At 48.7% G+C, this 13,176-nt stretch overlaps 1 pseudogene; it reads left to right on the top strand.

The window, feature by feature from the left end:
* Positions 1-3,522: 3,522 nt before the first annotated feature.
* Positions 3,523-5,614, top strand: LOC114207061 (heat shock cognate 71 kDa protein pseudogene; annotated as a pseudogene).
* Positions 5,615-13,176: the final 7,562 nt, after the last annotated feature.

Genomic DNA, 13,176 nt, shown 5'->3' with positions numbered 1-13,176 from the left:
TCTCTGCTGGGGGGCCTATTTCCTGTGTTGTCTCCCATACTTATGCATTAGGTGGTAGAGGATGAGGGATGTCTAATGGTGTAAGGGACCTGGGCCAGAGGGGGGAAGAGACCATAGGTCATGGGGAAGAGGAAATTGGTGGAGAAAGACAAAGCACATGGACCAGTGTCTTTTGGGAGCAGGTGAGCAGCTAAAAGGGATGACCAAGCCAGAAAGCAGGGCATCGTCCTAGGCTCCTCCCTTCCTTCATCCCCCAGTCAGTGAGTCACTCCTTCCAGTCATTTCTACCTCCTGCCAACATTTATGCTTCAGCTCCACTAAATTCTCTGTATTTTTCGAGAATATTCCCATGTTTTACATTGCGTTGGTTTGTGAACATTTGGTTCCCTCTGTCTGCAAAATCCCCTCCCCACCTTATCGTCTTGGTAAACTTCTACCCAACACCACTTTAACAATAGGAGAGATGGCCCCATGGTTTGACTGCACCCTGCACAGGCTTGCACAGAAACAGCTGTCAGATGGTCTTGCCATCGTCTGTGTGGCTGCTTGGAGACGTTCCTGTCAGCTCTTCGAGAAAACACTCACCACCCCGCTGCCAAGAGTGTGGTGAGCTGACAGCTTCAGCTGTAGCCTCCTTCAGAACCAATCTCAGTCTTCAGCTGAGGCCACATCTTTTCAGGTGGCGTTACAAGGCTGGCCATTTTGGCACAAGGCTGGCCTTCTCTAGTGGGCGTCTGTGCTCCAGAGCTCCCTGCTGGGCAGGCTGAGACCAGAGCGGGTCTGCGTTGTAGTCGGCGAGTTCTCCCCGCCCTCTCTGGCGTCTGCTGCCTTCTCACAAGTCCTGCCCCAAGACACTGGCCCTCCTAGCTCCAACTCAGTAAGTAAATAAAGATGGAGTTTGGGGACCAATCACCCCATCACCCAGCTGTCAATGGGGGCCACATCCCAGGAGTTAGGTGAGTATGGACAGCCCGGCATGAGCTGGTGGTGACTTGGGGGAACGTGGGTGGAGAAGAATTATTCTCTTATTGGGAAGATTGGCACTGGGAAGGTATGCAGAGGAGAATCATATATATGTAACTGATAAATATATGTTATATGTAACATATTTATAAGTGTATACACACATGTGGATAAGTGGAAATGGATAGTTGCATTGGTGATCTATAGGTACATAATGAAAATCTGAGAACAGTTAACAGAAATTGAAAGCTAAGTGGAAGAGCCAGAGGGTTTCTTTGGCACCTTACAAAGAAGCCTTCATTTTGCATGGTTGGTAAAGAAAAAAGAGCTGAAAATGAAGCCCAGGATTTAATTGGGGGGCTGAGCACCAAAGATGGTTGAATGCTCAGCCAATGCGGGTCGGTAGGACTGTGACATGTGGGATAGGGACTTCCGGGTGGATATTCTGGAAGATTCTGAATCCCTGAAATTCTCTGGCCCTCAGAGCCTGCAGAGGTGGCTCACCAGCTACATCAAGAGTGTGAGCCCCCAGCCCCATGGGGGTAGACAATACCGAGGTCTTCCCCCTCACACAAGGCAACAGGGGTCCCTAATTCTTTTCCACCTCTAACTCCCTTCCTGGCTGCCAGCTGACAGCCAGAGTTAAGTCGCTGCATAATTTGGCTGGGGACATGCTGACCTGATGGAGAATGAAGGGGACTAGAGCCCAGAGGAATTGGGAGATCTGGTTCACATACACCAGCAGGGGCTGGGGGTGCTGGTGGGCCTGGATTTGTGGAGAGTTGCAGGACTGGGTGAGGGAGCTGCATGACACAGGACTTCACATCCTGCCGAGGACCCCAGGAGAAGGGCTAAGCTTATTGCTAGGATGGCTTCTTGAAGCCAGGCAAAGGCCATAGCTCAGGCTGAGGGAGGTTGAAATGTCTGAATTGCCAGGAAAGATGGTAGAGGAAGGGGCTGAAAGGCTCAGGGAAATGAGCGGGCACTCTGGAATGGATATGGTACGTTAGGCAAGAAGACAATGTTCTCAGGGGAGACTGAAGAACACACCATTCACCAAGGCCATGAGTAAGTTGCTCACTGGTGTCCCTCCCCTGCAGGCCAGGACTGATGCCAAAAGAGGCGGGCAGAGAACCTGGTTCGCTGAAGTTATGGCTGTGACGAGGGCAAGTTCAGTGTGATAATCATGGAGGCCTGATCTTTAGAGAGGTATAAGAGGGTCAATAGAACACAGTGTCCTTAGTGGAAAAGAGATGGGCACCCAAAAGAGTACTGTATATATATATATGCCTATGTCATCAAAGGAGACTAAAAATGAAGAGTGGGAGGCTAACGGTGGTCACCCCAATAAAAAGTCATGATGTCTTGCCTGGTTACTGGACCCGAGCCTGTTTTCAGACTCAGAACCTGTTGACTGAAGAGGTGGCTGGAACATCAGGGGAGAACCCCATAATACCAACGCAAGTGTGCCCTTTAACTGTTCCCGGTCCTTCCCCAAAGGGACCAACATTTACTATGGTAATTACTCCCTGGGGAAAGGATAATATTCAGACATTTCAAAGGCTGTTGGACCCAGGGTCTGAGTTAATGTTGATCCAGAGACTTGAAATGTTATCATGGTCCCCTGTTAGCATAAGAGCACATGGAATCCTTGCCAAAGACCCAACTTATAGTGGGTTTATTGTGTCCATAGACCCATCTGGTGATCTATGTAATTGAGATTGACATACTTGGCCGTTGGAGTAACCTCCGCACTGGAACCTTGGCCTGTGGTGTAAGAGCTATCAGAATGGCGAAGGTCAAATGCAAGTCTCTGAAACTGCCCCCTGCCCTTCAGCCAGAATAGTCAAAAACAATGTCTGTCACATCCTGAGGGGAAAGGCAGAAATTAGTGCCATGCTTAAAAATTGGAAGGATGCAGAGAAGGTGGTCCCTGTCCTAGTTCTACTTAAATCAGCAGTCTGGTCTCTACAGAAATGAGATGGATTCTGGAGAATGTATACAGCCTACAGCAAACTCAGGCAAATGGTAACCCCAGTCACAGCTTTTCTGCCAGAGTTGGTGTATTTGCTGGAGCAGATTCACAAGGTCTTGGGTACAAGGGATGCAGCCACCAATTTGGCAAATAGATTTTTAGCTATCTCCATTGGAAAAGAGGGTCAGCAGCAATTGGCATTCAAGTGGAATGGACAGCAATATTCATTTATAGTTTGCCCCGTCTTAGTGTAGTCTGAAGAGATCTGGACTGTCCAGATATTTAACAAAACATCACATTGATTCCCAGTATTTAGGATATTGTGCTGATCAAGCCAGATGAGCAGGAGATGACTAGAGCTCTTGGTGAGATACATGTGACCCACTGGGGGGAGAATAAACTCTCCGGAGATTTAAGGACCTGCCACATCAGTAAAACTGTTAGAGGTCCAGTGGTCAGTGGGGTGCTGAGAGAGTTCCTCCAAAGTAGAAGACAAATGACTGCATCTTGTACCACATACAAAGAAAAAAGCACAATGCTGGGTCTCACTGAAAGCTGGGCTAAATCACCAGACAGCTGAATTATTCTCAAGCTGAGCCAGGCCCACACAGAAGCAACCATGTCTAAGGGACCTGCGGTTGGCATTGATCTTGGCACCACCTACTCTTGCGTGGGTGTCTTCCAACACGGGAAAGTGGAAATAATTGCCAATGATCAGGGAAACCGAACCACTCCAAGTTATGTCGCCTTCACTGACACAGAACGATTGATCGGTGATGCTGCAAAGAATCAAGTTGCGATGAACCCCACCAACACAGTTTTTGATGCCAAACGCCTGATTGGACATAGATTTGATGATGCTGTTGTCCAATCTGATATGAAGCATTGGCCTTTTATGGTGGTGAATGATGCTGGTAGGCCTAAGGTCCAAGAAGAATACAAGGGAGAGACAAAAAGTCTCTATCCAGAGGAGGTGTCCTCTATGGTTTTGACGAAGATGAAGGAAATTGCAGAGGCCTACCTTGGGAAGACTGTTACCAATGCAGTTGTCACGGTACCTGCATACTTCATTGACTCTCAGCATCAAGCTACCAAAGATGCTGGAACTATTGCTGGTCTCAATGTACTTTGAATCATCAACGAGCCAACTGCTGCTGCTATTGCTTATGGCTTAGACAAGAAGGTTGGTGCTGAAAGGAATGTGCTGATCTTTGACTTGGGAGGTGGTACTTTTGATGTGTCAATCCTTACTATTGAAGATGGGATCTTTGAGGTCAAATCCACAGCTGGAGACACCCACTTAAGTGGGGAAGACTTTGACAACAGGATGGTCAACCATTTTATTGCAGAGTTCAAGCGCAAACATAAGAAGGACATCAGTGAAAACAAGAGGGCAGTTCGTCGTCTCCGTACTGCTTGTGAACGTGCTAAGCGCACACTTTCTTCCAGCACACAGGCCAGTATTGAGATTGATTCTCTATATGAAGGAATCGACTTCTATACCTCTATTACTCGTGCCCAGTTTGAAGAATTAAATGCTGATCTGTTCCGTGGCACCCTGGACCCTGTAGAGAAAGCCCTTCGGGATGCCAAACTAGACAAGTCTCAAATCCACGATATTGTGCTGGTGGGTGGTTCTACCCGTATCCCCAAGATTCAGAAGCTTCTACAAGATTTCTTCAACGGGAAAGAACTGAATAAGAGCATCAACCCTGATGAGGCTCTTGCTTACGGTGCAGCTGTCCAGGCAGCCATCCTTTCTGGAGACAAATCTGAAAATGTTCAAGATTTGCTGCTGTTGGATGTCACTCCACTTTCTCTTGGCATTGAAACTGCTGGAGGAGTCATGACTGTTCTTATCAAGCATAATACTACCATTCCTACCAAACAGACACAGACCTTCACTACCTACTCTGACAACCAGCCTGGTGTGCTCATTCAGGTGTATGAAGGGGAGCGTGCCATGACCAAGGATAACAACCTACTTGGCAAGTTCGAACTCACAGGCATCCCTCCTGCCCCTCGTGGCGTTCCTCAGATTGAAGTCACTTTTGATATTGATGCTAACGGTATCCTCAACGTCTCTGCTGTGGATAAGAGCACCGGGAAAGAGAACAAGATCACCATCACTAATGACAAGGGCCGCTTGAGCAAGGAAGACATTGAGCGCATGGTCCAGGAAGCTGAGAAGTACAAAGCTGAAGATGAGAAACAGCGGGACAAGGTGTCTTCCAAGAATTCACTTGAGTCTTATGCATTCAACGTGAAAGCAACTGTTGAAGATGAAAAACTTCAGGGCAAGATCAATGATGAGGACAAACAGAAGATTCTTGACAAGTGCAATGAAATCATCAATTGGCTTGATAAGAACCAGACTGCAGAGAAGGAAGAAATTGAACACCAGCAGAAAGAGCTGGAGAAAGTCTGCAATCCTATTATTACCAAACTGTACCAGAGTGCAGGGGGCATGCCAGGAGGAATGCCTGGAGGCTTCCCTGGTGGCGGAGCTCCTCCATCTGGTGGTGCCTCCTCTGGACCCACCATCGAAGAGGTTGATTAAGCCAACCTGAGAATAGGTCTAGCATTGTTCCACAAAATATTCGAAGGACCCAAATTTGTAGCAAATTCCATGGCAGTTTTAATGTTGAGCTGCTATAGTAAATAAACTGGGCATTCTTGATACTTGAATATGAAATACATGCACAGGGAAAGGAAATGAACATTGCACTTTATAAGCACTGTATTGTTAAGTGGAAAATGCAATGTCTTAAGTAAAATGGTATTTAATTGGCAAAAAAAAAAAAAAAAGCACAATGCCTAGTGGGTTTCTTTGGGCTCTGGAGGCAACATATTCCATTCCTGGCATGTACTATTCTAGCCCACATACCAGGCCATACGAAAGGATGCCAGTTTCGAGTGGGCCCCAGAGCAGGCAACAGCTCTGCAGCAGGTGCAGGCTGCAGCACAAGCGCCCTGCCACTTGGGCCACGTGACCTGGCAGATCCAATGATGTTGGACGTATAGGTGGTGGGAAGAGATGCCACAGGAAGTTTTTGCAAACCCCAGTGGGAGAATATAGCAACTCTGGGCTCTAGGATTCTGGAGCAAGGCCATGCCGTCTGCAGCAGAAAACAACTCTTGGGGTGCTACTGAGCCCTGATGACATGGGCAGCTGGGGCTCTCAGATCACCACCCTCTTTGCAGTTAGCAGCACATCTTTTTTTGAAGGAGGATCTGAATAGTGCATCTTCCTTGTTACCAGGGGCTCAGAGTCCTCAGCAACCAGGATGTGGGTCTCACTACAGGGGAACCAGGGGGACAGCAGAGCGTGAGGGGCTTTAGAATGAATAGCAGAGGAGGAAGACCATGGGTACCCATTGTGGCCCCAAGATCCACTGTGGCGAATGGGGTCTCTATGGCACCCCCAACTTCCCTCTTGTAGGTTTCCCTAAGGAAGAGACCCTGCAGGGCCCAAGGGGAGCTGCTCCCCACATGTATGTGGAGAGTGGGTCCACGCAGCAGAGCGGCGCACTGTGGCAGACACAGAGCCGCGCTGCTCATTCCTCCTGCAAGAAGCCAAGAGCAGCGAGGTGAGTGGGCGGCCTCAGCATTGGGGTCCACGTCAAGGTCCGCTTGGGCTTTTGAGCTGAGGTCATGCTCTTCTTGGGGTGGCCTCAGCCAATGACTGAGCCTGATGATAGAATAGGCCCTGGCTGTTTCTACCCAGTGAGGAACTCTCCTAATAGGAAACCTTGGACATCTTTTCCCAGCGGTCCCGTGGAGTAGCAGAAAGGTTGTCAGGTCGGCATTGTGCTGGCTGTCGATCCCCAAACCATTTTCCTCCCCTTTCTTTCATGACATCACTTGCTGATGAAACTTGTGCTCTCCCAACTCTCAGAGACCTCCACTGGCACAGTTGGCCTGGCACGTCCCCTCTGATCTCTGAGGGCGCTTGTCTTTATAGCAGGTGCTTTGTACTTGATTGTGGTCTGACTGACTGACTAGCGGAAGGCCCAGCTTGGCTGTCAGCACGGTGCTCTGTGCCTCTGGCAGGGGCTCTAGGATTCTTGCGAGCGTTCTCGGAGAGTATGTGGCCTGTGGGCCACTGGGAGAGAGGAGGGGGACAGAATTCAACAGGAGAAGCTCAGGCACCAGCAGCCGGGGATATGTTTATGAATTTGCGGTTCTCAGGGAGAGCTTCAGGGCGGAGGACTTGGGCCGCCAGGTGGGGCCTCTGCAGTGTGGACTCCATCTGGGCCTGGCTCCCTTCCCACCAGACCCTCCCCTGCCTCTCTGAGGGCCAGATGAAGGAGGAGAGACTTTCGGCTTAGGTGCCAGGGGCTGGGGTGGGAAGAGGCCGCGAGAGCCCCAGCACCTTCCAAACACGAGCTGCCTTCCAGAGAGCAGCTGGTGCCACCGAGAGACAGGAAGCAGGGGACAGCATTGCCGAGTGACGGGGCAAACCCCTGCGGTCTGGCTGATGAGAATCTGGGGTGGCCGCAGTTGCTGAAACTGTCTCTGCGCACTGACTTGACCATTAAAACTGAAAGCACTGGGGCAGGGAGGGGTCATTTTATCAGTGTTCTTTTTTTTTTTTTTTAAAGATTTTATTTATTTATTTGACAGAGCGAGAGACAGCCAGAGAGGGAACACAAGCAGGGGGAGCGGGAGAGGGAGAAGCAGGCTTCCCGCTGAGCAGGGAGCCCGATGCGGGGCTCAATGACCTGAGCCGAAGGCAGACGCCTAACGACTGAGCCACCGAGCCGCCCCATTATCAGAGTTCTTTAAAAAAAAATTGACGTACAACGTGTTAGTTTCGGGTGTATAACAATGATTCAGTATTTATGTATAGTGTGAAACGATTACCACAATAAGTCTAGTTAACATCTGTCACCACACATAGTTACAGGTTTTTTTGCTTGTGTTGGTAACATTTAAGATCTACTCTCTTAGCAACTTTCAAGTGTGCATATTCAGTATTATTAACTATAGTCACCCTGCTTTGCATTACATCCCCGGGACTTACTTAATTTGTATCAGAGGTCTTTATGGTCACAAAGCAGGGCTCCAGAGGGAGGAGAGATCAAGGAATTAAACCACCTCCCTCTGCCTCTCTAGGCAAGACACAGATGTACCAATGAGATCCCTGAGGGGCCCTGCTGATAACCACACCCCAGCTGCTCTTTATAATTATTGTCATTTGTTCTATTAGACAGAATCATGTGAAACTGCCATTTTTGTAGGTCAGGAAACAGTGAAATACTGGTAATTTTATTTGGATTGGCTTAATATAGAGAGCTGAGTTTAGGTTAGGGGTATATGTATTCCCAGACTGGGGTAGCTATTTACGGACCTTCCCACAGCCAGTATTCCTTGAGCGCCCCCAGCAGGCCAGGCCTCGAACAGAAGTCTTACCATGCTTTCTCTAATTCTATTCTCACAGCATCCCAAAGAGTAAGTAAAATTATTATCCCTCTTTTTCAGATGAAGAGAGGCACAGTCAAGTATCGTGCCTAGGGACAGACTTAAATCTGTCTGACCTACAAACCCGTGTTCTTTTTTTTTAAGATTTTATTTATTTGAGAGAGAGAGCACAGAGGGAGAGTGAGAGGGAGAAGCCGACTCCCTGCTGAGCAGAGAGCCCGACATGTGGCTCAATCCCAGGACCTTGAGATCACGACCTGAGCCAAAGGCAGGCGCTTAGCTGACTGAGCCACCCAGGCGCCCCTAAATCCGTGTTCTTGACCGACTCCTGCACTGACTGCCCTCCCCCCACCACCCAAAGTCCTTTGTGTGGCTTCCAGGGCATGAAGTGGGGCTGGAGACTGGACATTTGAGTTAAAGGACTTCAGAGGGTTCTGGACCGAGTGGTCCCTATGTGATCATCAGGGTCAGAGAGAGACTTTGTGTGGTCTAAAGTTAATACAGCTTATGACTCTTTTTAGGAAAAATAATGCCAAAAAAACCCTTACTTTTATAGATTTTGTATAAACATATGTCCATATGAACATTTGCTAGGGCCTCTGCCCTCGCCTCAGAAGGGACTTGTGCAAGGGACAGGGGCTGAAGCTTAAGCTTCATTATCCGGGTTCTGGTGCCCTAAGGGGCGGGGCAGGAAGCAGCTGTCTTCACAGAGCAGGCTCAGCAGGGTGCTCTGATCTGGCACAGCCAGGAGAGTCCAGCACACTGGCAGGTTCTACCCAAGACTCAGGGAGATTGTAAACACACAGACTCCAGGTGGCCTGTGCCTTTTCCAGAGGCCAGACTCTGAAAAGAGTGCCCAGGGTCTGCGGGGGTGGAGGGGCTGTGTGTGTGTGTGTGTGTGTGTGTGTGTGTGTGTGGAAAACCTTACACACCCTTGTTGGCATTTCCTTGGCAGAGAGCCCTGCGGCTTCCACTTCTGGCCACTAGGGGGAGCTGCTCCTCCGGCAACTGTGAAGAGCCCCGAGCTCCCAGTCCCCCTCCGTGGCACCCAAGGCCCCTGGACCACTCCCCACTGTTATCCTCAGGCCCAGTTCTGCGGATGAGGCCTTGCCTGCGTCCTGTGGCCTCCCCTTTCAAGGAACAACCCACAGGGGTGAGGGTACAGCCGTTGGAGGGAACCTATAGATTTTACCTGGATTATACTAAGGAGGAAATTTGTCTTCCTTTGGGAGCCACTGATCCTTTAGAAAACTCCATAAGTAAAAACTAGCTAAATGTTTAAACTAGAAAATTTAATTCACATTTAACTCAAGTTTAAGCATAGAGAGCATCGAACGATTATGTAGGTACATCTGTATTCTGTGCTATGATTTGGAGAGTTAGACAGCCAGGCTCCCAGGAGGGCCTCAGCACTGCATGTGGTCTCTCTCCTCTACTCTCTCCCCAGGACTGGGCTTTGTTCACTTGATAAGCCCTGACCTCGCACATCCTTTCCGGGATGCACAAGTGAACAGAGAAAGAAGGGGACAGAAAATGGGAGCGACAGAAAGGATGAGCCCAAGACTGACTGCAGCTTATTCCATAGAACTTTATCTACTCTCTGCAGGACTTTAAAAATAAAGAAGAGAGGGGATATAAAGGTGGATAAGTAGGTATTCCTGCTCTCAGGTAACTCACTTTCTTGTGAAAAAGAAAGACATGCCAGTAACTGTGGTATTGGGCAAAGTATAAGGGCCTTCCTGGGGGAAGCCAGCCTCTAGCTGCCCAGGCCTCCCGCTGCGAGGTGTGCTCTTCAGGGGCATTTATATCTCAAATGCCTATTTAATAATATTCAATTTGTGCTGGATATTGTGTGATGATTTTCATCTGTTCTTTGGTGTTTTGGAGGGGCTAAATTCATCAGCTGAATATACAAGGATCTTCCTTTTCCTTTTCTTCTCAAAGTGGCTTTGGGTAGAGATGTTACCTGTCATTTGTCTATTTAAAAGTGTGTTCAATTTTCCTGGCCTGTTAAAAACAAGTGAAGAGCTTGGGTGGCTTACTAAGATTTTTAGTTCCAGAGTGCCCTCTTGTATTGATAAATGAAACGAGATTTCCTTAACAGATGGTGATTTGTGAGGAAGAGGTTTGTGTGTCTCCTGATTCTGATTCCATAGGACTCTTACTTTCCACCATTTTCCTCCTTTCTTTTCCTCACTTCCCAGGGTCCAAGTAATGCCTCCCCTTCATTTTTTCTTAAAAAGATTAATTTATTTATTAGGGAGAGAGAATGCATGAGTGGGGTGGGGGGGATGGGCAGAGGGAGAGATTGAGGAGAAGCCGACTCCCTGCCGGGGGCGGAGCCCAGTGGATACGGGCTGGATCTCAGGACCCTGAGATGACCACCTGAGCCAAAACCAAGAGTTGGATGCTTAACCAACTGAGCCACCCAGGTGCCCCAATGCCTCCTCTTTAAGTTGCCTGGAGGTAGAGCCCTTCCAAAACTGGTACTTCCAGTCCTGTGCACTTCTGAGCCTTGGCAAGACTCCTCAGTAGCCTGTGCTCTGGCCAGCCAGGTCGTAGACCTGTCGTCGGTATTTCTCCACTTGAGATGACACCCTCTCCTTCTGGAAGCAGTGACTTTTATTCATGTTCCTCCATGTCCAGGACCCCACTGCCCATTTCCTTCTGCCATAGTCTTCACCTGGCTTTGCTCCCGTCATGTGTTTCATTTTCTCTTCCATGTAAATTAAAGTTTGTAGAATCTCTGCCTTGTAGTTATGGCCTAGATGTGGCTTATATGTGATTTGAGTTGCTCTCCCTGTTAATTTGTAGGGATTTGGGAGTATCCCATGGGAACTCAGAGTCATTTAAAAAATATCTGGGTTTTATTCATTTTGGAAGAGTTCCTCAAATTTCTAGTGATGCTTGATTGACTGCTCCTGCTTAAGAGGGTGGCCCAGAAAAGGTTATGAGGAGCCCTGCGTGTATCGTGATTGTGCGGGAGCTGGCCAGGCTGCTGAGGGGCCCTCTGATGCATTAACGTGCAATGAGCTCCTGTGGGCCGACTCATTTCTCCTGGGAAGGAGCTTCTCTTCTCTCCCTTGAAGGGCGGATGTCTGTTTTTGACCACAAGGGAACTGGAGGAAAGGGGGAAGTGGGGGATCATTTATGTTCCACATAGACGTTTACTCAGCCCCGTACCATTCCTGTCCTCCGTTGTGTTCCTGTACCTGATTTCTGAGCGAACCACGCTTCTCTGATGTTCTGCAGGGCTAAACAGCTCTTTTCAGTATTTTTCCTCTGTGCCAGTATTCTAGTCTGTATCTTCCTTCACCCAGCTGCTTGAATTTTCAACTCCTTCTGCTTCCCATCTTCCGGAATTTTGTCGAAATCTCCTGTCTGTTGACGGGCCATTTCATTCTCTTGTGGCTGGCTGTGGGTTTATCAGCTTTTTAATCCTTCACTTTTTAATTTCCTCGAGGATGTGGGAGGGAATGGAAATAAACAGAGATATTTAATCTGCCGCCTTCCATTAGAAATCTCTGCTTTTAGAGTTTTGAGGGTTTAAAAGAAAAGCAGCCCCATTAGAAAGGCGAAGAAGGTGGTTCTGTGGTTATAGGAGCCACTAGAAGCCGGATGCGGTCCTGACCATCGCTCCTGGGACAGAGGGCAGTCGATATGGTTGTGCCTGGGAACGGAAAGAGCTCATGGCTCACAGCAGAACCCATGGCGGTGGCTGGCACAGAAGCCCCTGAAGCCCCTGCTGCTGGATCGGACATTTCATGTTCTATGCACAGCTGAAAAATGGCTTTAACTTAACAAAAAATGTACTTATGTGTTATATCAAGCATCTTTCCCCTGTCATTAGATAATTGTGTGCTATCTGGTGTTTAAAGTTACTTCTACCCCGTCCTGAAAACTACTTCACTTAACCAGTCCCTTCGTCGGGGTTGCCCACTAGACTGGACTTGCTGTGATATCAAACCAAGCCTGAGCTCCCTGCACCCTCATTCCCCTCAGAACCACATCAGCCCCCGCTGCCAAGTGTGTGTGGTTCTGTCTTCTTCCATTTCCTCATGGACTACCTGCTCAAGCCCCAGCATGCTTTGCTCATGAGCTTGCAGAATTACCAAGAAAAGGAGGCCCAAGCACATTGAGAAAACACCCAGGCAGAGGCATGGCTGAGATCCCAGCACAGAGCCCCATCCTCCCGCAGTTACAGTCTTGGCTGAGCTCAGCACTTTCCCCCCACGGGTTGGCTTGAATGTTAGGCCAGGAGAGTGAGCCCTCCTGGATCCCTCTTTTGAGCTGAAAGAACCCGTGTCTTAGGCCTTTCTCTGAAATCAAGGTCAAAGCTCTCCGGTGACCCTGCCGTGCACGGACAATGCATCAGTTCCACATTGGTCTGGAGTCACCCTGGAATCTGGACTTTTGATTGAGAAAAACACACTTGACGTGGTCCCACAAATCCTTCCTTTGGGCACCAGGCCAACGTGTACTGGTCTCACAGATACTACATGATTGGTGGAGCCCACTGTGTGACCTTGGCGGGTCATCTTCTCTCTCTGAGCCCAAATGGGGTAACAGTGCCCTACTGTGCCTCACTGGCTGTGGGACTTCAATGCAATAATAAATGTGAAGTTCTTGGTACATCATTTGACTCAAACCCATCCCTTTCCCCACTGACCTAGTGAAACTGTGCTCCTTAGGGTTAATGAGGTTGAAACTAGCAGAAAATTTAAAGCTTGGTCTTCAGAGAATGGTTTCCCCCTAATCAGCTATTGTGTCTTTTTAGACTCCCACTAACAAACACACTGGCTGTTTCTGCAGAA

This window comes from Eumetopias jubatus, unplaced genomic scaffold, assembly GCF_037043125.1.
Source record: "Eumetopias jubatus isolate StellerSeaLion01/CBP00866 unplaced genomic scaffold, mEumJub1_p1.0 scaffold_1, whole genome shotgun sequence".
Lineage (NCBI taxonomy): Eukaryota > Metazoa > Chordata > Mammalia > Carnivora > Otariidae > Eumetopias > Eumetopias jubatus.
The sequence above is the reverse complement of the archived record's forward strand: the minus strand, read 5'-3'. Positions and strand labels throughout refer to the sequence as shown.